This window comes from Pleurodeles waltl, chromosome 3_2 (genome assembly GCF_031143425.1).
Source record: "Pleurodeles waltl isolate 20211129_DDA chromosome 3_2, aPleWal1.hap1.20221129, whole genome shotgun sequence".
Lineage (NCBI taxonomy): Eukaryota > Metazoa > Chordata > Amphibia > Caudata > Salamandridae > Pleurodeles > Pleurodeles waltl.
Window position 1 is genome coordinate 142,006,085 of NC_090441.1, and position 25,570 is coordinate 142,031,654.

Here is a 25,570-nt window from a genome sequence, read left to right on the forward strand (position 1 = left end):
GCACATCAAAACCACTATAACTTGGCAATCAGAGCAAAACTTTATCAAAGCATAGATCATGAACATTAGAATAAAGCACGACGTTAATATGAATCAACTTTAGCAGAGTATCATTAGTATATTATTATCTCTGTCCAATAATTCTCCACGCACCTTACTAGAATTTTCCAAAAAACACAGTTCTCATGCAGTCTATTGGCTCCTGTGATTGACGTCTTCAACGGGTGGAATGTCAGGTAAGAAAAGTTACACTTTCAGTAGTTCCATTGTCTTCTCCTAGTCCTGGCGGCCTTGCACCCGCTCTGAATTACACTGTTGCATTTGGCAAGAATGTCTCCTTGAGCAAGCCGGGTCCCATGAGAAAGAATTTACTACGGCTACACACACATCTCTAGCTTCTGGAAAAGTACAGCTTCACGTCCTTCAGGAAAGCAGCACATTGCACGTTAGAAAACTCAGTTAATATGAGACCAGGCAGCTAGGCCCAGACCATCGCTAACTAAGGCCTAATGAGTAATTTAGCTATACCCTAATACAACCCTTAATGCTAATACAAAGTCATACATTACTACATTGTTAATTCATCATTAGTCAGTTTCATTAATCATTGTATACATTGGTGGCTACTCCGCATGGGCACATTTCAAACGTGTACACTATTTTTCTATGCAGCTTCATTACACATTATATTGCAAGCTTTTCATGTTAATATTAATTTTAAAGGTCACACTCCAACACAGTACTCCAGTCACCCTTACCACAGTGCAGATTTGTATGTGTCTTACCGCCAAGCCATCGGTGGCGATCCAACCTCCATATTGAGGAGGAAATGAGGCAAAGAGATGCCTTTTTCCATAATCGACTTCAGTTTTTAACTGGACACAACTAGACAAAACATTCAGTTGCTGCTGCCCTGGACCACAGGCAAACACAACCTCCTTGTCACCTGACTTGAAGGTAGGCAACCTGCATTGCCTGTGTCCATTGTGTGGGCATGGCATATGAGCTTGGGAGCACTCCAGTCATATACATGTCACTGTAATTTAAAAAAAATATTAATTTTAAAGGTCACACTCCAACACAGTACTCCAGTCACCCTTACCACAGTGCAGATTTGTATGTGTCTTACCGCCAAGCCATCGGTGGCGATCCAACCTCCATATTGAGGAGGAAATAAGGCAAAGAGATGCCTTTTTCCATAATCGACTTCAGTTTTTAACTGGACACAACTAGACAAAACATTCAGTTGCTGCTGCCCTGGACCACAGGCAAACACAACCTCCTTGTCACCTGACTTGAAGGTAGGCAACCTGCATTGCCTGTGTCCATTGTGTGGGCATGGCATATGAGCTTGGGAGCACTCCAGTCATATACATGTCACTGTAATTTAAAAAAAAATCACTGTGACATGCAAATGTCAGGGACATGATCGGGACAGGCATGGATAGACACTCACTGGTATATCGCACACATACACAACTGTCATTTTGGTGCCAGTATTCATTGCCAAATAAATGCTTGCCCCACAATAACAGTGCAATCACACTTATGAACTGTGTCCATGTGTACACATTGCATGGGGACCTGTACCTGTCATGTTGTGCTTCCAGTTGTGTATGTGAGTCAGTACATGTATGAGGGTCTGCTATACAATTGACTGGTTGAGGTGAAGGGAGCTGGAGTGGGTGATGTAGTTTTGTCAGTATGTGTACCACTTGCATATGAGTTTGATGTTTTGTATGTTGTGTTGTGTGTTGTGTTGCTGCTTGCAACATTCATGAGAGCGTTGTTGTGTGGTAGTCGTTGCCGCGATGTGTGTAGTTGTTCGTTTGTGTGAGTGTGTTTGTGCTCATGACTGTGGGGTTGTGCTGGTTTCTGTGATTGTGTTGTATGTGGGAGCAATGTCAATAGTGTGTGAATGTTGTGTCATGGATGTGCGTCAATGTGTGTTTGTGGCATGTGCTTGTTGTGTTGTGATGGGATGCGTATATGGGGTGTTGCGTGGTGCATGATGCCGGTGTACACGTATGGGCAAGGTACAGTATGTGTGTGAGACTTACCTGTATTCCATGGCCACTGCCATTATCCGATGCCCATTGGGTCCAGCAATGGTCTCCCTTTGTCAGCAAACCGCCAGCAGTACACCGCCTGTAGGACTGTAACATCTTAATAAGGTCGGCGGGAACCATATAGCAATTTTGTCCACATATGCTAGCAGCTTAGTAGTGAAACCATTAGCAGCCATAGGTGTAATTACGGAGGTAATCAGAAGGTTATGTAGAAAGAGGTCAATATAAAGCACAAATAATAAAGCAAAGTAGGGACATCCCTGCTGAGTCTCTCGAGTGATCATTATAATATCTGACTCAACACCCATTATCTGTGATTTTGCTACCAGGTCGCAATACATACTATGCATAGCTGTTTAAAAAACAACCCAATCGCACACTTCTCTAGCGTCTCCCAAAGATATTGTCAAGTGTCACAATGAAGACCTTCTCAGCATCAACCAGATTCATTGTCATACGGGCCACTTGAGTTTCAATTTCGTCGAACAACGTGATGGCCGTTCTTACAAGGTCTGTCCTTCATGCTAAGGCCAAGTATAAAACCATGTTTCCATGGAGAGGCCAGTTTGTCAATGACCCCGCTCAGCAGAGACACCAACACCAGTTAATCTTTGCATCACTATTTATCAATTTAATTGATCTATATGACCCTTGGTCCAATCGCGGGTTTCCTTTTTCAAAGAAAACCACCATGTTTGCAGTTGCCAGGTGTGGCACAATGAAGTACAAAGAACGACGCGGGAGTCGGTAGTCCAATAAGTTAGTGATGTTTATTGTTTAGTATTGTGGATTGGTGCTTGCTGATTTTCTCTCTTTGTCTCTCCATCTTTCTCTGTGGGGCTACTTCGGTTCATGGTTCTTAACCTCTTCCTTGCTTCTCTCCGTTTCATAGGTCTCCTGGGAAGCGCATGTGGAGAAAAGAAGGAAAATAGCGGTAAGTGATTTGGTTTTTCCTCTTTTCCTAACTGTTCCTTGCTGTCCCTCTTCTTCTGTCTCTTCTTTCTTTTCTCTCTCTTTCCGTTTTCTGTGCTTTCCTTCTCTGTATTAGCCTCCTCTTTTCTTTCCCTTCCTGCCAAGGGTTTTTTCTAAGTCTTTTCCTGTTTTCTTTTCTCTTTCTGCACTCTTTCTTCTGGGGTCCTGTCGACTGTTGTTTAACGGGTTTTTTCCCTTTATGTAATGGTATGGCCTGGTGCCCATCTTATTTCCTACATGATGTTCTGAGATTCCCCTCACCTCACCCGTGCTTTATATTTTACTCCATAGTTTTGCTCTCCCTTCCCTTCTCCACCCCCTCCCTTGTTTCTTTGTGTCTGCTCCACCCATCCTCCCTTGTTTCTTTGTGTCTGCTCCACCCGTCCTCCCTTGTTTCTTTGTGTCTGCTCCACCCGTCCTCCCTTCCCCAAACTACGGCGCTTTCACACACCTGGGTCTGCCACGCTTCTCCAGAAGCAGGCAATTAATACTTGGGCTTGGGGTTCCTCTTGACCTGGTAATACTAACTGTTGTCTGATTACGCTCTGACTACACCCAGAGTCTATCAGCGCTATTCTTTCAATATCATTGATGAGGATAGTCAGGGTATAAGTGGGTTTTTCCCTTCCGGACCAGAATACTCGACCCCTTGTTAACCCAATCTCCATGGGTTCCTCAGACTCCTTTTTATGGGGGCAATGTCTAGCGATATGGCCCCATTCGTAGCAGTGATAGCACTGGGGACCTGTGGTCGGATCGTTGGAATTTGATGGGGTTGCAGGTAGGGAACGTTCAGGCCCATATAACATCACTGGTCGCTGGGTGGTACTTTTCGCGATGGTCGGGCGGACAGGGGAAGGGAGAGGATGTCTGCTAGAAGTAGCCCGAAAGTCTGGGGCCCTATGATACACACAGGCGAGGTCTACTGCGGTCTCATTAGTCAAACCCGGGTGTTGTCTGACTCAGTTGCGAGTGTTACAAGGTAGTGCGTCCAAATATTGTTCCAATGCTATAGTGTCGAACATTTCCTCCCGGGTTTTCTCGGTCGGATGTAACAATCGCCCTGCTGCATGCTGAACCCTGTAGTATAGGGTGCGAGGGTTCTCTTGCTGCTGCCAACTTGGTTTGGCGGAACCTTGTGCAATAGCTTACACTGTCCAGCCCTACACGTTCCAAAATAGTTTTCTTTATGTTTTTATAGGGAAGAGTGCCACCGGGATTAATGGATTGGTAGGTGGCCTGTAAATGTCCGGTGAGTAAGGGCGCTATATGTTGGCCCCATTTTTCTTCTGGCCAATTCGCAGTGCTGGCAACTCTTTCGAAATTCGTAAAGAAGGAGTCCGGATCTTCCTGTTCTTGGTACCTCTGCAGCACACTACTGGCTACATTTGGATGAACCTTGGTATGAGCAATAGTATCTGTAAGTTTCCCCAGGGCAGTTTCGTGCACCAGCTGATAATTCGCTATTATCGTCGCCTGACTTTTAAGAGCGGTCTGCAAGGCTTCACGGTCTTCCTTGGCCTCTCTCATCTGCTGTTCCCACACGATCTGTAAGTGGCGCTGCCCCTCCGCCAATTGGGCGATCATGTCCGCCATGGATGGTTTCTCCTCCATTGCGGCGTGTTTCTCTTGATCCCACTTCTGACACCACTTGTGGCACAATGAAGTACAAAGAACGACGCAGGAGTCGGTAGTCCAATAAGTTAGTGATGTGTATTGTTTAGTAATGTGGATTGGTGCTTGCTGGTTTTCTCTCTTTGTCCCTCCGTCTTGCTCTGTGGGGCTACTTCGGTTCCTGGTTCTTAACCTCTTCCTTGCTTCTCTCCGTTTCATAGGTCTCCCGGGAAGCGCATGTGGAGAAAAGAAGGAAAATAGCAGTAAGTGATTTGGTTTTTCCTCTTTTCCTAACTGTTCCTTGCTGTCCCTCTTCTTCTGTCTCTTCTTTCTTTTCTCTCTCTTTTCGTTTTCTGTGCTTTCCTTCTCTGTATTAGCCTCCTCTTTTCTTTCCCTTCCTGTCAAGGGTTTTTTCTTAGTCTTTTCATGTTTTCTTTTCTCTTTCTGCACTCTTTCTTCTGGGGTCCTGTTGACTGTTGTTTAACAGTTTTTTTCCTTTTATGTAATGGTATGACCTGGTGCCCGTCTTATTTCCTTTATGATGTTCTGAGATTCCCCTCACCTCACCCGTGCTTTATATTTTACTCCAAAGTTTTGCTCTCCCTTCCCTTTTCTTCTTCACCCCCTCCCTTGTTTCTTTGTGTCTGCTCCACCCGGCCTCCATTGTTTCTTTGTGTCTGCTCCACCCGTCCTCCCTTGTTTCTTTGTGTCTGCTCCACCCATCCTCCCTTCCCCGAACTACGGCGCTTTCACACACCTGGGTCTGCCACGCTTTTCCAGAAGCGTGGCGGGCTGTTGCGCTCTGCCTCCCAGGTCGCTAAGTTGTTCCAGTCTCCTTCGTTGTCCTCGTCATCTTCAATTCTCCGGTCGCGGAGAAATCCTCTGATCTGGGGTTCTCGCCACGGTGTCCTCTTGGTCTCTCGTTCCTCCGTCCCGCTCCTCTTCTCCTTGGTCCGCCTTCTCTCCCGACTCCCTCTTTTTTTGTGGTCCTGACGCCGACCTTCTTATTTCCCCACCTTCCCGCATCTTCCCGGTCGCGCCTCTCCCATTGGTGGTGATTCAGTGGTGTTCCGGCACACCACAGGCAGCGGCAGCACAAGTCGGCAGGGTGTGCGGGTGGGTTCCGGCCAGCCCGTCACACCAGAACTAGAGGGCAGCCTCCAGGAAAGTAGCTAACATGTCAGAAGATAGCACAGAGAAAAAAGCATAACAGAATTCCAGAGGGATCCTGACTGGCCTTGAAGCTTTACTAGATGCAAGTGAGTTCAATGCATCTTTGCCTTCCCCTGTAGTGATCTGGATGTCTAGGCCAACCCTATTTGCCTCCCATAATGCAACCCCATCTACTTTCCCCATTATTGCTTAATTTGCTCAAGAGTGGGGGGCTGACTTTCCTGATACAAAAATGTATAGTATTCCCTAAAAGCTCTAGCAAAATTGCTAGGAGAATTAACTACTTTCACAGTTTTCTCAAGGACTGCATTTACCTTGTTCACAACCTCTCTATCCCTGATTCTAAGAGCCAGGTGGTTCCATACCCTATCACTGCACTCATAGCTCTCCCATTTATATACTTGATATTTCTTAGCGGCTGTCTTGGCATGCATGCCGTTAATATCAGCCTTTACAGCTGTAATTTTTAGTAGACATTACTGATCCACTTGGCCCTCTAGATATTGCCTCACATGGAGTGATTCCAGCCTGGACTTTAATTCTTTTGACTTTATCTTTCTAACTATGTAGGCTAAGGATAAGAGTCTCATCTCTGATCTCTGCTTTCATTGAGTCTCATACCACCCTGGTTGGAGCCCTCCCACTATTTATACTGAGAAAATCTTTCAATCATGCCTTCATGTGGCTGACATATTCAGGATTTAGGAGCAGCGCCCTGTTGAAGGTCCATTGACTGTGGGGACAAGTAATATCGGTGAGGCATATTTCAGGGACCAGAGGATGATGGTTTGAGAAAACCCAGGGGAGTTTAATAAGCCTGAGTTTCTCCAGTACACATGCAGATACCAACAAGTAGTCCAAACGAAAATCCTTTTGATGTGGAAAAGAAAAATAGGCGAAACTGGTATCAGAGCGATTTCATTCTGCCCATGTACCGCTTATCCTATGCATCTCAAAGCGCTTCGACGCCTTGTCAGGGGTAATAAGTGCTATATAAATACAATTACAATTACAATCTCTAAAAGATGTTTAACCGCACGGTACACCTTTGTTTTTGACCCAGTATTTCTCCATAGAAGTCGAGGTTACCCCCATGTAACAGATGAGCTCACCACACAAAATAATCGGGGTCACCCAAGATGCCAATTCTGTTACCAGATATTCAGTTACAGATGCTTTGTATATGATTGAGCCATATACTGAGCAAATTCTAAACTTCCACCCTGAAACGTGAAGTTTGGCTAATGCTCAGTGGCCAGCGACCATATTTGTGGTGGGACTGTCAGCCGTAGCAAGTATGTGACCCCTCTCACTGTCGTACCTTGTATAGTACTCAACAGAAACTGATACCGCAATGTCTCTAGCAAATGTTTCTTGTTTATGGAGATATGAGTTTCCCAAGGGTAAACAATATCTGCCTTTAGGGACCTCAGCCCTTCAGCAGCATGAGAGTGTTTGGACCTGTCATTCAGTTCCTGAATGTTAACAGATACAATATGTAAATTAACCATAGTCAAAAGTCCTGATTTCCATAAACATCCCAGCGTCTTGATGAAAGCAAGGAAAAGGAGATCGTCGATCTAAACCTTTCAAACCTCCTGTCATACTATGGATCACCAGATAACCCTACATGGATAATAATTTCTATTCCCTTCTTTGTATCATATTTTCACCCCAAGCTCCACCCTCCAGCACTTCCCTGATCCCCCCAAGAAACAGCTCCCAATCCCTCTTAACCCCTCCCAGCGCCCAACCACAGTTGGCGTGGTCAGACCATCCAGCATGATCCGAATGATGAAAGTGTACAACCCTCTCCCACATAAGAGCAGCAGTCAAAAAGGCAAATATTGAGAGTGAACCAGAGTTGCCCTTTAAATACATCCCTGCTAAATACCCACTATGTATAACTTCACAATTCCCTTATCCATGAAAAACACTAAGACATTGTCACTTAGATACCCCACTTTGTACATCTGATCATGCCTTGCGTTAAATCACTGCACAATCCACAACACCATAAAATGCACAACATAATCATCACAAATCCAAAATAAGGACCTCAAGATAAGTTGTCTGAATACTCATTAGCCTTGATCACTGAATGAAACATACAAGTTTTCTAATTTTAGGTGCTCTTTAACCCCTTCTGTGCCCAGGACGTAATGGTTACGTCCTGAGGCACAGTGCTCGTGTGCCCAGGACGTAACCATTACGTCCTGGGCACAGAGCCCAGAGGGAGCGCTAGCCCTCCCTCTGTGGGGTTCCCCCCCACCCTCCCAAGGCAAGGATGGAAGGGAAAGCCCTTCCCCTTCCACCCCCAATCCCCCCACCCCCCGTGACGTCAGCGCGCAATCGCGCGCTGATTGTCACAAGGCCTCCTCAAAAGCATTTCTCTTCCGGTCACGTGGAGGAGGCCGAGAGGCTTCAAAGGCTTTGAAGTCTCTCTCAGCGTTTTGGCAGCCGGATTGCAAGCAATCCGGCTGCCAAAACGTCCACTAGACACCAGGGATTTTTTTTTTTTTTAATGAAATTGGCATGAGGGAGCGACCCCTTGGGCAAGGGTCGCTCCCAGGGGGGGCATTTTTTTTAAAGGCCTTTTCAGCCTATAATTAGGCTGATCTGCCCCCAGGGGGGGGCAGAAACCTCTAGGCACCAGGGAGATTTTTTTTTTGTTTTTGTTTTGTTTGATATTTTTGAGGTGGGGAGCGACCCCTTAGGCAAGGGTCGCTCCCCTAGGGGGCAAATTATATTTAGGCCATAAACATAATCATCACAAATCCAAAATAAGGACCTCAAGATAAGTTGTCTGAATACTCATTAGCCTTGATCACTGAATGAAACATACAAGTTTTCTAATTTTAGGTGCTCTTTAACCCCTTCTGTGCCCAGGACGTAATGGTTACGTCCTGAGGCATAGTGCTCGTGTGCCCAGGACGTAACCACAGAGCCCCCTGGGGGCAGATTGGCCTATTTTTATGAGGCCCACTGGGGACAGAAACCACTAGACACCAGGGAGGTTTTTTTTTCACGAATTTCACGCATAGGGGAGTGACCCCTTGGGCAAGGGTCGCTCCCAGGGGGGCATTTTTTTTAAAAGTCCTTTTCTGCCCCCGCTGGGGGCAAATCGGCCTGTAATTAGAAACCTCTAGGCACCAGGGATCATTTTTTAGTTTTTTGTTTGTTTTTGTTTTGTTTTGTATTTTTGAGGTGGGGAGCGACCCCTTAGGCAAGGGTCGCTCCCCTAGGGGCAGAATATATTTAGGCCATTTCTGCCCCCCTTGGGGGCAGATTGGCCTAATTTTATGAGGCCAATCTGCCCCCAAGGGGGACAGAAACCACTAGACACCAGGGAGTTTGGTTTTTTTCCACGAATTTCACGCAAGGGGAGCGACCCCTTAGGCAAGGGTCGCTCCCCTGGAGGGGAAAATTGTATTTAGGCCATTTCTGCCCCCTTTGGGGGCAGATCGGCCAATTTTAGGTCAATCTGCCCCCAAGGGGGGCAGAAACCTCTAGACACCGGGGATCTTTTTTTTTGCACCAACGTCACGCAAGGGGAGCGACCCCATAGGCAAGGGGAGCGACCCCATAGGCAAGGGTCGCTCCCCGGTGTGGTGGGGTGGCGGGGGGCAAATTTATTTTAGGCCATTTCAGCACCCCCGGGGGCAGATCGGCCTATTATTATTAGGCCGATCTGCCCCCGGGGGGGCAGAAACCTCTAGGCGCCAGGCCAACATTTTTTTCTTTTTTTTTTTTTTTAGAGATGGGGAGCGACCCATTAGGCAAGGGTCGCTCCCCTGGGGGGGGGAGAAATTGTATTTAGACCATTTCTGACCCCCTTGGGGGCAGATCGGTGGATTTTGGGTCAATCTGCCGCCAAGGGGGGCAGAAACAACTAGGCACCAGGGATCTTTTTTTTTGCACCAATGTCACGCAAGGGTAGCGACCCAGGGGCTTTGGAGGGGGGCAAATTTATTTTAGGCCATTTCTGCCCCCCCGGGGGCAGATACGCCTATTTTTATTAGGCCGATCTGCCCCCAGGGGGGGCAGAAACCTTTAGGCGCCAGGGCAAAAAGAATGTATTTTTTTTTGTTGTTGTTTTTTTTTTGAGATGGGGAGCGACCCATTAGGCAAGGGTCTCTCCCCTGGGGGGCAAATTGTATTTAGACCATTTCTCCCCCCCCTTGGGGGCAAATCGGCAGATTTTAGGTCAATCTGCCGCCAAGGGGGGCAGAAACAACTAGGCACCGGGGATCTTTTTTTGGCGTCAATGTCACGTAGGGGTAGCGACCCCGTAGGCAAGGGTCGCTCCCCAGTGGTTTTGGGGGGGGGGGATTTATTTTAGGCCATTTCTGCCCCCCCCTGGGGCCAGCTGAGCTAGAGGCCAAAATCCAAAATGTTTTTTTGGCCAAATTTTGAGGTTTGCAAAGGATTCTGGGTAACAGAACCTGGTCAGAGCCCCACAAGTCACCCCATCTTGGATCCCCCTAGGTGTCTGGTTTTCAAAAATGCGCTGGTTTGCTAGGTTTCCCCAGGTGCCGGCTGACCTAGAGGCCAAAATCCACAGGTAGGCACTTTGTAAAAACACCTCTGTTTTCTGTGAAAAAATGTGATGTGTCCACGTTGTGTTTTGGGCCATTTCCTTTCGTGGGCGCTAGGCCTACCCACACCAGTGAGGTACCATTTTTATAGGGAGACTTGGGGGAACACAGAATAGCAAAACAAGTGTTATTGCCCCTTGTCTTTCTCTACATTTTTTCCTTCCAAATGTAAGGCAGTGTGTAAAAAAGACGTCTATTTGAGAAATGCCCTGTAATTCACATGCTAGTATGGGCACCCCGGAATTCACAGATGTGCAAATAACCACTGCTTCTCAACACCTTATCTTGTGGCCATTTCGGAAATACAAAGGTTTTCTTGAAAACAATTTTTCACTTTTTATATTTCAGCAAATGAATTGCTGTATACCCGGTATAGAATAAAAACCCATTGCAAGGTGCAGCTCATTTATTGGCTCTGGGTACCTAGAGTTCTTGATGAACCTACAAGCCCTATATATCCCCGCAACCAGAAGAGTCCAGCTGATGACGGTATATTGCTTTCAAAAATCTGACATTGCAGGAAAAAGTTAGAGAGTAAAACGTGGAGAAAAATGGCTGTTTTTTTCACCTCAAGTTCAATATTTATTTATTTCAGTTGTTATTTTCTGTGAGAAACACTTGCAGGATGTACACAAATGACCCCTTGCTGAATTCAGAATTTTGACTAAGTTCCAGAAATGTTTAGCTTTTTGGGGTCCAGCATTGGTTTCTCACCTATTGTGGTCACTAACTGGAAGGAGGCTGAAAGCACAAAATTTTTTAAAAATGAGGTATGTCCCAGTAAAATGTCAAAATTGTATTGAAAAATTGGGTTTTCAAATTCAAGTCTGCCTGTTCCTGAAAGCTGGGAAGATGGTGATCTTGCCACCGCAAACCCTTTGTTGATGCCAATTCACGGAGAAAAACCACGAGCTGCCTTCTGCAGCCCTTTTTCCCATTTTTTTGAAAAAAACAAACTTTTCACTGTATTTTGGCTAATTTCTTGGTCTCCTTCATGGGAACCCACAAAGTCTGGGTACCTCTAGAATCCCTAGGATGTTGGGAAAAAAAGGACACAAATTTGGCGTGGGTAGCATTATGTGAACAAAACGTTATGAGGGCCTAAGTGCGAACTGCCCCAAATAGCCCAAAAAAGGCTCGGCACAGGAGGGGGAAAAGGCCTGGCAGCGAAGGGGCTAAACTCTCAGGATTTGAAGGAAGTACCTGAGCTCCTTCACCCTGAAAAGGCTTAATCAATTGCCAGAGTCTCTATCACCTCTCAGCTGTTGTGTGACAAAAATCAGTCTGTACAAAATAGTGTCCACCAGCACTATGCTTCACATCCAGGCATGCTTTTCTGAAAACTGCCTGTCAGGGTAAAAATTGCCAAAGAGTACAAGAATAGCCCTAGGCATAGTGCTGGAGGGAGAGGTCCCAGAGTTAGTCAAGTTCTGCTTTTGATAAAGAGGGAATCTATGTGCTTGTTGCATCTCCTGTTCCCAGTCTCACCTGGGAATATCAGGGAAGGCTACTTGGACAAGTTTGATGATAAAATGTCTTGCATCATCCCCCTCAACCTTGTTCTTAATCCCAGGCACCTTTAGATTATTGCATCTCTGCTGATTCTCAAAGTCCTCCAACTTCTAATGAACATCAAAAGTTGGGGACTCGTAAGGCTTGGATTGCTCGCGTACTGCTGCTAGCTCAGATTCAAGGGTAGAAGTCCAGTCCTCTAACACTAGTATTCTAGCTGCTATCTCAGAGCAAGTTTAGGATATTTTTTGAATGGCGCCCTGCATTTTACATGCAGCTGCACATGATCTCTTGTTGTCAGTGGCATCTCGTCTCGATGGACAATAATGATAGATAGCTTTCAGAGTAGGGTGATCTGATTCCTCAACAGAGTTCCGGGCACCCATGGCAGCAGGATCAGGTGAATTAGAGGCTAAGGGGCCTATTTACGAGAAGGTCACCTTGCTGCACTGCACTGTGTGACAGGGAAAGGGCAGGAATGCACAATTTTTAATGCAAAGCAGCACATTCCTGCCTTTTCCCCTACCCTGACACCATTTTGGCTGCCTAGCCCCAATGCAGGCACCATTGCACCATGGTGCAAGGGTGCCTGTGTTGCCTGCAGGATTGTTTCTTGTGCAGGAAGGGAAACCTTCCTGCACAAGAAACAATCCTGAGACCTATATTCATCTTCCTATGTTTGATGTAGAATGCAGCACACATAGAAAGAGGAAGTAACAAGGAGAAATAAAGATATTTCTCCTCAATACTCCTCACCTGAGAATGCATATCTTTTTGGTGCATTTTCAGGACTTACAGGAGTACCAGTTCTGATTAATCTGGGACAACGTCAAAAACCATGGGAGTTATGTGGGAACGCCTTCCCAAGGCGGAGTAAGGCAACGCAGTCATTTGCACTGCGTTGCCTTACTCCAGATTTATGGAGCAACTCAGGGCCATGCAAAGTGGCTTGCGTGGCTTCATAAATCACATGTAAGGTTTGCATTGCTCTTGCACTGTGGTGCATGGGCAAGAGCTACGCACACTGGCTCATAAATAGACCCCTAAATGTTGAGATGCTCAGCATCTCATTTCAGATCTTTTTTTTAACAAGAGCTGCTGGTATTGCCCTCAGTACTTGTGGCTGCCCTACAGATCATGGAGGCAGAGTTCCTTGCTCAGTGATCAACCGGAGATGCACTATCACATAGTTCACTGAGATCTGAATCAAGACTGCTCCACCTCTACATATCAGACCCCTCACTATCCTACTAATCATCCCCTTAACAGTCAGATAAGAAAAATTGCTCAACAGCATCAGTATCGGAGTGTATGTTCTGATGGTACCTGGTTTTACAAGTCTCCTTTATGTTAACAGCAGCATAGGGAGCCTGGCATTTCTGACCACTCACAAAAAACACTCATACCACTGGGGTTGGTACAACCCTCCAGTGAGTCACCCAGAATAAATGTCCCTGGTTATGGTCCTTGTGGTCTACCCTTTGGTGCTGCTAATGCCCAACACTCCCCAACACCTGGCCTGGAATTATCAGGGCTACCCCTTTCCAAATTACAATCTGATACAGAGCCTGGGTACCAGAGCACTACTTGGTTGATCCCTTGACTAGCAGAATAATCAGACCCCAAAGACTCTGATCTCACAGCAATAGTCACTGCATGTGATAAAGTATGAGCTGAGTTCTCTATCGACTCAACTTGCTGAATTAGTGGGTCAGTCCTGCTTCCACAGACATCAGTCATACACTTAACGATTGCTGACCCACCAACCTGCAATCCAGCACTGGAGTCCTGAGCCATCTCTTCATGGTTGCAGGGTCCATGATGGTCCTAGGAGAGGGTATTGTAATGTATGAAGTGGGGAGAGAATCTGGAATACACTTTTCCCCCGGGCCCCTACCTGACAACTTCCAAATTATAAACCAGATGTTTATGCAAGTCAGTAACCCAACCCTCTCCTTCCTGCTTGATAATGCCTCTATTTTTTTTTGTTTTGTCCTCATTCACCCCGTCTCTGAACCAACTCTTTTCCAATACACCGTCCTGACCCTCTCAGTAAGAGAAAGATCCAAGCCAGGGGACACCATTTAACTCCCATACAGTCTTCCACCAGAGAGGAACAGAGCCTCTATCGGACAGGAGATCCTGGAGAAAGGCGTATAATCATTGGACATCTCAAAAAATAAAAGCTCATCATCAAGTACATACTGCACAGAGAAAAATTCAAATAGATTCTCTCCAATTTGAAAAAGGGGCCCAAAAGTCTGCCCTTGTCCTCCTAGTTCTTCGTAAGTTCAAGTCCAGATCCGAAGTTTGGAAAACTGCATTAAGCCACTCCAAGTGTGTTGGAGGGGAACCAGCCATCCATTTTTTACAAACTTCCCTTCTGCCCAGCAAGATTACATAAAACAAAAATGTAAGCCTTCCATTGCTTCCGATTCTACTCACTACTTCCACCTCCTGTGGCTGCCCAAATATTGTCAAAGGAAGAGATGCTGTAACTTCCCAACCCAATATAACCAAAACAGTATTGCATACTTCCTCCCAAAATAAATAAATGCCAGGGCATTCCCAAAACATATGGACATCTGTTGCTCCTTCAAAACCACACTTTAAACATTTAACCACCTCTCCTTTTTTAATTTTGGACAACTTATCCGGTGAAATATAGGCTCTATGTATAGTATAGAGGTGGTTTCTCCTTAATGAAGCTGGTTTGACTACATCGAACAGAATCAACAAAGACTTCTTCCACCACTTGCAGACTTTTTCCGTAGGCATAAAATTGCCCCAGACATCTATAGGCAATTTAAAATCCCAGTCTAATCCTCCGCAATTTCCCAATACCAAACCGCAAGCTTTCTTGAAGTAGAGGAGAACAATGGGAGAGAATCTTCCAAAGCGTTATCTGCGCCCAGACACCCCTTAACCGTCTATGCCCATTCCTTTGTCTGCAGGAACTTCAATCTAGACAGGGATCCTTCCGTTTTCTCCGACAACTCTTCCCATGAAAGCAAGATTCCTTCATGAAAAAGATCCCCTCAAATTTCCACCCCGCCTTTTTAAGTGGTAATGCAAAAACATTTTTAAAAGCAGTCTGGAGTGCCCGGTGAATCCCAAATGGGCGCATTACAACTATAATAGGTAGTTTTAGCTGCTTGTCTCAACTGGTACCAACACTTCGCAAGCCCTTGCTATATTTTCAGCGTAACTTGTTTGAAAAACTTGCGCTCTCCAAATGGAAATAAAAAATATCTTAAGGCCCCTTTAACAGTTGAAACCATTGCCTAATACATAAGACCAATTGCTGTGGTGTTTGGACATAAGAATAACATCCTTGAATTAATGAGTAAAAAAGCCCAAGCATAATATGTCAAATCTGGGAGTGCCAGACCTTCCTTTTCCCTTCTTCTGCGTAGTTTTTTCCAAGATATTCTAGGCCCCTTTGACCTCCAAATAAAATTATTTATAGCCTGCTGCATTTTGTCTAAGTATCCTTTAGGCATCATAAGAGGAATAGCTGAAAATAAAAAATTCCACTTAGGCAAGATGGACATTTTAACCAAGGTGACTCTCCCAAGTATAGTCAGTGGGAGATGTGCCCATCTTTGCAGTATACCTTTACACTCCGCTAACAGTTTTCGTTGATTCCTTTCTACTAAGTGCTTGAGATCATGAGCCACCAGTATACCTAAATACCTTACTTCCTTCTTACACAATGCCGAGCCTTCCTTCATGTTCCAAGACATAGTTTCTGTTTTTTCCACATTGACCCGATATCCTGATATGCTTCCAAATTGCTCAGCCAATTCTATGACTGTGGGAAGGGCTGTCGATAAGTTATTGGTATACACAAGGAGATCATCCGCTTATAAAAGATACCTTTTTTTCCCAACCTTTACAACTAAAAGGAGAAATTGCACATTCTGCCTAATCTTCCTGGCTAATGGCTCAATGTACAGGTTAAACAACACAGGAGCCAATGGGCAACCCTGTCTAGTGCCTTTAGTAATTGCAATAGACCCTGTAAGGTTCCCATTCACTAGAACCTTAGCAGAAGGAGCTTTATAAATCTGATCAATAACCCTACAAAACTTGACCCCCCAAATTAGCCCGCCTTAAAATTGATTTTAAATAACTCCAATTTACCTGATAAAAAGCTTTCAATGCATCCATGATGATAAATGCCAGAGGGGTCTCCAGAGAAGTAACCAAGTCTATCTCCCAAATCAAATCAAAAGTCAACTCATGCAAATATCTTCCTCTAGAAAAAAAATTCTGATCAGGATGAATCAAATTATTCACTACCTTATCCAGCTTATCAGATAATATTTTAGCAAATGACAATGCCTCTTTTGTTTTGAACATTTCTTGGATGAAAAACTATGACACTCCTTAGGAGTTGGTCCAACTCCACTTCATAATTATATGAAAGATTAGTTTGTTGAGTGTCAATTGTCATATATCTATATACAATAAGGTGAGGTAAGTAGGTTGCTCACTGTTATACTTAATTCAAATAATTTTCAAGGAATTGTCAAAAATTCACAAAGTCCTTCATAGATTCATGATTAGAACTTTGACGCGTATTTACGAGCCCCTTTGCTTTACTCTTAGAACATGTGGTGCAAGAGCGATGCAACTTAACATGGCCCGAGTGGCTTCATAAATCTTGAGTAATGCAAAGCAGCACAAATCACTGTGTTGCATTACTCTGCAACAGGGAGGCATTTCTCTGTGTGTTGCATAGCTGTCCCCATGCAACATTCATGGAATTTGTCACATTCCCACATTTACGGGAATTGGTAGACCTGGGAATATGCCAAAAACCTATGCCTCCCCAGGTGATTCATAATGAGTAGAAATATCTTTATTTCTCCTTGTTTATTCCTCTTTTTATGTGTGCTGTTTTCTGTCACACAAACAGAAAGTGGAAAATGCCTCTGGGGATTGTTTTTGTGCAGGGAAGTGCCCCTTCCTGCACAAAAAGAATCCTAAATGAAATAGATGCGCCCATTCACCATGGTAGAAGTGTGCCTACATTGGTGCTAGGCAGTCCATTGTGCGCCAGCTCTGGGGAAAGGACAGGAATGTACTGTATTGGGATAAATACAACTCATTCCTGCCCTTTCCCTGTGATGCAGTGCAGCGAAGCAAGGTGACTTGCTGTGCTGCGCTGTGTCACTTGGCCAAAAATATGGCCCCTTATTTTCTTTTATTTTGGTTACCTCTCCTAAGTGCTCTTAATTCAAATGTATAATGTTGTTCTCCTTACACCAAGTGGTTAGTAGAATACAAATATAATCCTCTTAGAGTATTAGGGTGAGCCAGTTAGTCGTACATTAACAATCAATGTTGACTGCCTATACATGACCATCTGGCTCATTCTGTTGTTTCAAGTGAAAAGCATATTTTGACTGCTGAAGTACGACTACCAGGCTCACCATAATACAGTGAGCAACCTACTTACCTCACATTATTGGATACAGACTTATAGTAGAATTTCTTGAAAATTGTCACTCAACACACTAGTATAAACCAGATGTGCAAGATATTGGTGCAGCTACTGATTCAGGCAGGTCAGACCTGTCAAGGTCAGCACTGTTAGGCGATGCTGCTAGGCCCTGCTGCAATGGGCTGGGGGATGGAGGGGTCTCCAGCCCACTATGAGCCTTGATGGCATCCAGGACAGCACCGTTCTGTTCTCCAGTTGCACTACATTGTCTCCTCAACATATCTATGATTGAGGGTCTGGCTCTGGCTGGTGGAATTAGTCCAGTATGGTGTAAAGCAGAGGCAGGAGCTGTCGAAGACTCCTCTTGACAATATTGGAAAATTCGTGATTGCAGATGATGAATGATGAAGGAGTTGAAAGGTGGGGCACCAAAACTACCCTAAGACAAGTTTGAGAAAAGGCCCACCAAAGCATTTTCCAGGTGAGAGAAATAGCTATGCAGCTAGGAACAAAAAAGAAACAAAAATCAGGGACAAGAATGTATCTGTGTGATGATGAACATGACAAACAACTGGGGTACAGGAGCACTGAAACACAACCTTCTCTGACCAGGTCCTCCTTATATATGGAAAAAAGGTTGACAACACGTTTAATTAGGCAACAATGAGAACAAACTCTGTCATTGTGACTACCTTGCAGCAGCACCACCGTGAACAGGTGCAGGGGACCTCGGCCATCACCCTCGCAATGTTCACTGTTTGCTTTGCAGACAGTGAACATTGCGAGAGTGCTGGTGCACCCTGCATCCTACAGCATTTCCGCCAGCTTGATTACAAGCCGGAGACAATGCTGTAAGCTGTTTCCCGCTAGACCAGCGGGCGGAAACTCAGGTTTCCCCCCACTGACCTAGCCGGAAACTCTTAATGGCCCTGGCGGGGAGGTAGCCACCATGGTGGCCGCCTCCCCGTTGGAAGTTCGGTGGACGGCCTCAACCGTCCTCCGAACTCGTAATTAGGCCGTATGTTTTTTTAGTATGATAACGATCATCCTGTATACATGTAATTGGATGTTTTTAATGCTTATTTTTGAGACACAATTTTATTTTTTATTGGATTTTTACTCTATGCCAGATGGATTGGTTGTATTGTATCTATTTTATCCATTATTGTTGGAAATAATTAATGTACTTTCATGGCTGCTATGTTAAGCTGAATAAAGGACCTGATTTATAAGTTGTTGGAGGGGTTACTCCATCACAACGGTGACAAATATCCAGTCAGCCAAAATCTAAATCTCATTATATTTAATGGGATTTAGATTTCGGCGGACGGGATATCGGTCACCATTGGGATGGAGTAACTCCTCCACCAACTTCTAAATCAGGGCCTTTGTTATCTGAATTGACTGACTGACTGACTAGAGGCATCAGTTATAGGACAAACCTTATACTGAATATGCTTCATTTCCTGCATTCGGTGTCCTCTATCTTCCAATGTTTTTACATTTCATTGTTGCATCCTTAGCTTGGTGCTCCTCATTGTGTGCAGAGTAGCTATTGCCTGCAGGGAACTGCCCAGGATGTTACGGAAACTAGCTTGTAGGCAATGACAAACCTACTGGGGAACATCCTTTAGTTTGCCACTTATTAAATGATATTTGACTTTCTAGACCTCCCTCTGCTAACTACTCCACATTGGCATATAAAATTGTAAAACTGATTCTCCAGTTGTTATTAAACTGTGGCCATAACAATATTCTCCGAGGAAAGCTTCTCACTGCCTAATTAACTACATTACTTTGTCTAGACTCATTGGAAGAGGTTTCTGATATCAATGCCCTGATCGTAACACATAGTTATTTTACACAATTCGGTGTGTGTTTTCACATTTTAGAAAAAAGGAAGGCCTCAGGTAACCCAGTGGAATATCCATGTATTCCCTCTCATTTAAAATTGCATGTTGTTTATTGTTGAAGAGAAGACGAATCCAAAAAAGCAGCTTCCAGGATGCCATTGGTACATGTATTCAGTTTCTATCAAAAACCGCATGCTTCAGTTTATTTCCTCACTCTAGGTAGATAATCAGTCTGCTCCCAAAAAAGAAGATATTCTTAAAGCTGCAAATTGATCTAAACTAGAGCAATTCCTTTTAAAATATTCATCTTAAACCTGCGTCCATTATTTCTTCAAATGTCATCAACTTGCGTTAAACAAGAATAATATGATCCTCCAGCTAGAAGATAAAACGTATGTTTTCCTAGATTCAATGATGGAAATCCATAATTTTAGACACAGAGACAAGTATTATCCCTCCACCGTTTGAGCTTAAAATCACAAAATGCTGCTCTTCTATTTACTATATTACATAGTTTTGTTCTCTTACAGTGTCATTTACATCAAGAGCTGCACATGAGTAATGAAGAAAATGAGCACATCTTCAAAGACGAGCATCTCCATTACTTTTGATTTTGATCTTCGGGCCCTATTTACAAGAAAAACAAAAACGCACTGGTGGCAATTTAGACTTTTACCTTATCAAATCTGTCTATTTTTATGGGATTCCTAAACATTCCCAGAAGTATGCCTGGAAAGCTCATAAAAGTTCAGGCTTCAAGGTGCATTTCTGGGAAACTCATCACACAAACAGGGAAGAATTACCTACTTAGTCTACTCTCACATACTCCAAATAAAGAAGCACAATGCTAAACAGTATGAGGCAACTATTTTGTTTCTACTGTAAGAAAACAAAATTTGGTGACATAACCAAAAGTGTATTATGTCCATCTCTTTATTGGATTGTGATATGACATCAGTAGGTATCCCTTTTCAACAATCAGTGAAAATAACAACCACGACCTTTGAAGAGATGAGAAAATCTCTAAAGGATAATATGGTTAGAAGTAATCAGCCCCTCAGATCTCCTGGTATGGGTTTATATATTTTAACCTCAAGTGGCTTTGCCCATGAATCTTATGGTAGGGGCAGATTCACCAAGAAGTGTGGGAAACCAGAGAGAGTCAATCAAGGTGGAAAATTCCTACATCTTTTTTATTGAAAATATTTTGCGTTGGCCCAATGCTGTATTGTTATTCTATCAATATAGGGGTCTCCTATCTCAACAAGCCTATTACCATTAACACCTAATAATACAAAGGACGGGGGTGACACAAGAATATGTATAGCATGCCATTCATTGCATGATATGCCTACTATCATTGTCATACAGACAGACCTGTCAAACTGGAGGACCTATTTCAAAATAGTTGTACTGGTTTCTGAGGTTATATAGGCAACATAATCTAACACTTTCATCAGGACATTTCAAATGGGACATGGTTTCAAAACATTGTTAAAAACAAGCCTGAGCAAAGTATACACTACCACTGTGAAGAAACACAATGGGATTGTGTTAGACCTGACAGCCTTAGGGTGGACACCCTCAACTTTTTTGCCTACCTCCCTCCACTTTTTTTAAACTGTTTCTGCTGTTTTTAGGACTCTGCACACTTTAGCACTGCTAACCAGTCCTAAAGTGCACAAGTTCTCTCCCTTAAAACATGGTAACATTGGTTCATACCCAATTGGCATATTTGATCTACTTGTAAGTCCCTAGAAAAGTGCATTACATGTGCCTAGGGCCTTTAGATTGAATGCTACTATTGGGCCTGCAGCACTGGTTGTGCTGCCACTTTGACTTGGCATTTAAAAATCCTTGCCAAGCCTTAAACTCCCCCTTTTCTACATATAGGTCACCCCTAAGGTAGGCCCTAGGTAACCCATAGGGCAGAGTGCTGTGTAGGTAAAAGGCAGGACATATACCTGTGTGTTTTATATGTCCTGGCAGTGGAAAACTCCTAAATTCGTTTTCCACTGCTGTGAGGCCTGCTCCTTTCATAGGTTAATATTAGGGCTACCCTAATATACTGTTTGAGTGGTATATTCTGATCACAAAGGGGTAGACAGGTCATATTTAGTTGGGCCAGAATAGTAATACAAAATCATGCTGACTGGTGAGGTTGGATTTTATATTACTATTTTAGAAATGCCACTTCTCTGCACTTAAAATCCATCTGTGCCTTACAGCTTGTCTCCAATCCATGTTTGGGCTGGGCTGATTGACAGCTCCCTTGTGCATTTCCCCCAGACAGCCACAAACACAGGATGCTCAGTCACACTTGCACACCTCTGCATACTGAATGGGTCTTCCTGGGCTGAAAGGGTTGAGGGGCTTGACACTTACATTTCAAAGGCAAGCGGCCTGCCCTCACAAAGGACTGCCACACCCCCTAGTGGGACCCTAGCAGACAGACCTGTACTGAAAAGGGACCTTGTGCACTTCACAACCACTCTTTGAACACTCCCCCACTTCAAAGTCACCTTTGGGTAAATATACTGGGTCCTGGACCCTTCCAACTCAGACACTTCCTGGGACAGATACTCTCAACCAGATCCTGCAACCTGCCAGGAGCAGCTGCCTGGCTGCCCAAAGGACTCACCTGGACTGCTTTGCTGTGAAGGACTGCTGCCTTGCTGTTGCCCTGCTGCCTTGCTGGCACCTGGCTCTGCTGAGAAGTGCTCTCCAAGGGCTTGGATTGAGCTTGCCTCCTGTTCCTGAAGTCTCATGGCCAAAAATACTTCATCTCCTCAATGGAACTCCTTGTGCTGTGAAAATTGATGCACAGCCTGCCAGAATCGACGCACAGCCTGCCTAGCGGTAAAAAAATCACCACATCATCGACCCGGAATGATGCAGCCCGGCTCCCTGAATGGAGATCCACACAGCGCGAGCATTGCAACCGGAACTTCAACACACAGCCCACCGGATCGACGCACCGCTGAACCAGAATCACACAGCCCAACTTCATGCGTGAGGAATCAACGCAGTGCCTGCTGTGTGACAGAAACTCTGACGCAATGCCCACCAGATCAATGCAGCATCTGTGACGTTGTCCTGCACGCCCAGAATTTCCACGCATCATCCTTGGGCATCAAAAGACCCCGCATCGCAGTGAGGATCCAAGACTGCATGCCGTAAATTGATGCAAAGCCCTTGCAGAGTGGGAAAAATCGACGCATCCTCTGTGTGCTTCCAGAAATCCGACGCACACCATCATTTTTCCATGCATCTCCTCCTCTGCGGTCTTCGTGCGTGTAATTTTGACGTATTCCAGGTACTTTGTGCACACAAGAGACATTTGTTGCTTTTTAAAGACTTAAGACTTTTCTTATCATTGCATAAACTTTTGCTTATCAAATCTTGATTGTTTTCACCTTAAGTTACTTTGATAAATACCTTATATTTTTCTAAACTTGTGTGGTGTATTTTTGTGGTGTTTTCACTGTGTTATTGCATGATTTATTGTACAAATACTTTACACATTGCCTTCTAAGTTAAGCCTGACTGCTCAGTGTCAAGCTAACAGAAGATGGGCACAGGATAATTTGGATTGTGTGTGACTTACCCTGACTAGGATTGTGGCCCCAACTTGGACAAGGGTGAATACCTCTGCCAACTAGAGACCCCATTTCTAATAAATTGTCACAAAGGTAAATTCACATGAGAACAAATCTACCTGTGTAGGTTTGCTCTTACACTTTTGAGCAACTTTACTACTATGAGCTTTTGACCATTCACAGGTGCAAAGTTAATCAAATGTGTAGGCTTGTGTGCCACTACTCCCCGAATTCAAGGAGAGGAACCTACTTTTTGAGTGTAAAGTTGCTATGCATAACTTTTCACACATAGGAGGACTCCTTATGGTAAAGTATAGGAAAAGGTTTTAAAATGTACTAAACTAAACAAAAAGAAATCAATAAAAATATTTTAATGTTTAAAAATACTGTAAATTAATTTAAAATGCATATTTCAAATGCAGACAAAATAAAAATATGCACCAGCATTAGCTTAATTTTTAATTACATATTTACTAGTTTTTATATATTACATTAAATAAAAATTATTTTCATAAGATTTACATATAAACAATCCAGTCTAAATATACAATTTACATATATTTATTATGTACTAAAATTATTAAACATGTATTGAATTATTTTAGAAATAATTATCTTCTTAAAAAATAGGTACATTCATATTAAACTCTAAAAAAAGGTTATTAACATAACATTCTACAATAAAGTAATGTTAAACGTTTATTTACACATAATTTGTGTTATTATTTATATAATGTAACATTAGTTTCTATGAAATTTTATTTTAGGCCTATACCTCATTAGATATTCTATTGAAGGGTGGTGCAGTCCTGTGGCTCGCCATGTAATGTTCCGGACTTACTTCATCTCTGAGTTGGAGTAAATTTACAACTTTTCTGGGTCTTTTTTGGCTGTAGTAACTTCAATAGCACGATTTGTAAATAGAAATGTCTTGCTCTTTTGTGGATTAGTGCATTTCTCACCCTAAACCTCTCCCTAACCCTCCCACAACTCCTCCTTACTTCTCCCCAACCCCCCTCCACATTTACTCAAAAATATTCCCCATTTTCCAGCCACTATCCCCATTTCTGCCACATTTACCACCATTGGACTGATTTTGGGCTAAACCAGTGAAGATGTGTGTGTGCAGACGGCAGGGGACTCAGAACTGGGCATGGTGAGAATGACTGCCAAGAGGCCACAGGCTCCCCATTGTTCAGTTTGCCCCTCACATACATTTTAAACTATTGATAATTACATTTCATAGATGCTGGCAGTTGGCAGCCATGAACCATTGCAGCATGAGCCTTCTCAACTTTGTTCAGCTCAGATCTTGAAGACATTAGATATTTTAGACCCATGACTTTTAGTTTCAATACATCATTTCCATCAATATTGTCCTTGAATTAAAGTAAGCCATAATAATATAATTTATAATAACATAGATTTGTAACATAGATTTGATCACTTGGATTCTGAAATAGTATTTATTAAAACTACCAGCACTAAAAAATGAGCCATTTACTTAAGCGTTGTGTCTATGCTGGGGAAACTAATCCACTGTGGTATTTGTTTTCTTTTTTCTTTGCAAAGCTACCTAACTTGTCTTTTTTTGGCATATTCATGACATTCATATTTTTGAATGGTCCTTTTACCATATTAGCTTATAAGATCCAAAATATAATTCACAACCTCTTTGAACCTAGACAGAATTGTGCAACTCATGATGGATAGTGCTATGAACATACATGCATGCATAGGACACTGCAGAAAACAAAAGACAGTAAAAATACAGCTACACACTACGCAACTTCAATTAACGCAACCCTTCACCATTGCACATGTCCGTTCGGCCTACCATGGCTGGGAATGACCAAATGCCTTATGCAGTGGGAGGGTGATCACAGGGCTCTAGAGTAAGTAGGTACACGCTCTATATGAAATAATGTGTGTGTGGGGGGAGGCGGGAGGGGGCTTCAAAACTGTTATTCGTGGGTTTTGTTTTCCTGGGTTTTTTGACAGAAGCTCTTCGTTCAAAGGGCTTTGTTTTTTTAATGAATTTGAGTCTGTAGATGGGCCATGAAGCCAGGTTTGCAAATGGTTTACGAGCCATTCATCAAGATACCTCTACAGTTTAACTATTCAAGTCCAACAACACGTTTTTGTAATGCTAATACTACTGAATGGATTAACAGGTAGGCAAAGAAAAGCAGTTTTGTTTAATTAATTGTTAATTGTTTAATTATACTCAACAACTTTTACTGTAGACAAGTTCAAACTTTCATACAGGAAACAAAATGGAAAAAACTCATATTTTAGCCCCCCTTTTTTCTCCTCCACCTCTCGGACGGGGGTGCACAAATCTTAACATGGGAACACTTTCTTATTTGATTGAAGATACATTTCGACTCTTTAAACAGGCCAGGTTACTCGCAAACAAAAAAAAATCACCTTTTCAGTGGACATAATAATCATAAATGGACAGTTTCCATTGCCAACTGTGTATGATATATATATACGTATAGTTACAGTAAAATAGAATGTACACCCTGTTATGAGTCTATTAAGTAACCCTTAATCTAGCGCTCATCAAGGTCACCAAGTCCCAAGAGTGGATAAATCGAGGATCATGGTACAAACATTTAATCTGAACAGAACTAAATCATAAAATAGTTTAGAGAGCGTTAGACGTGAGACAGGTTTTGGCCGTGAATGGCTCTGGTAATTTGTACTGGAAGGAGTTTGCAGT

General features: G+C 43.5%; 1 long non-coding RNA gene across 1 annotated transcript in view; it reads left to right on the forward strand.

Annotated features, from left to right (window-relative positions):
• The first annotated feature begins 2,959 nt into the window (after positions 1 to 2,959).
• The window catches only part of LOC138286767 (uncharacterized), a 221,018-nt gene continuing 198,407 nt past the window's right edge, over positions 2,960 to 25,570 (forward strand). The window contains exons 1-2 of the long non-coding RNA XR_011202056.1: positions 2,960 to 3,003; positions 4,877 to 4,918. This is a non-coding gene — a long non-coding RNA (uncharacterized lncRNA). The remainder of the gene's footprint in view (positions 3,004 to 4,876; positions 4,919 to 25,570) is intronic.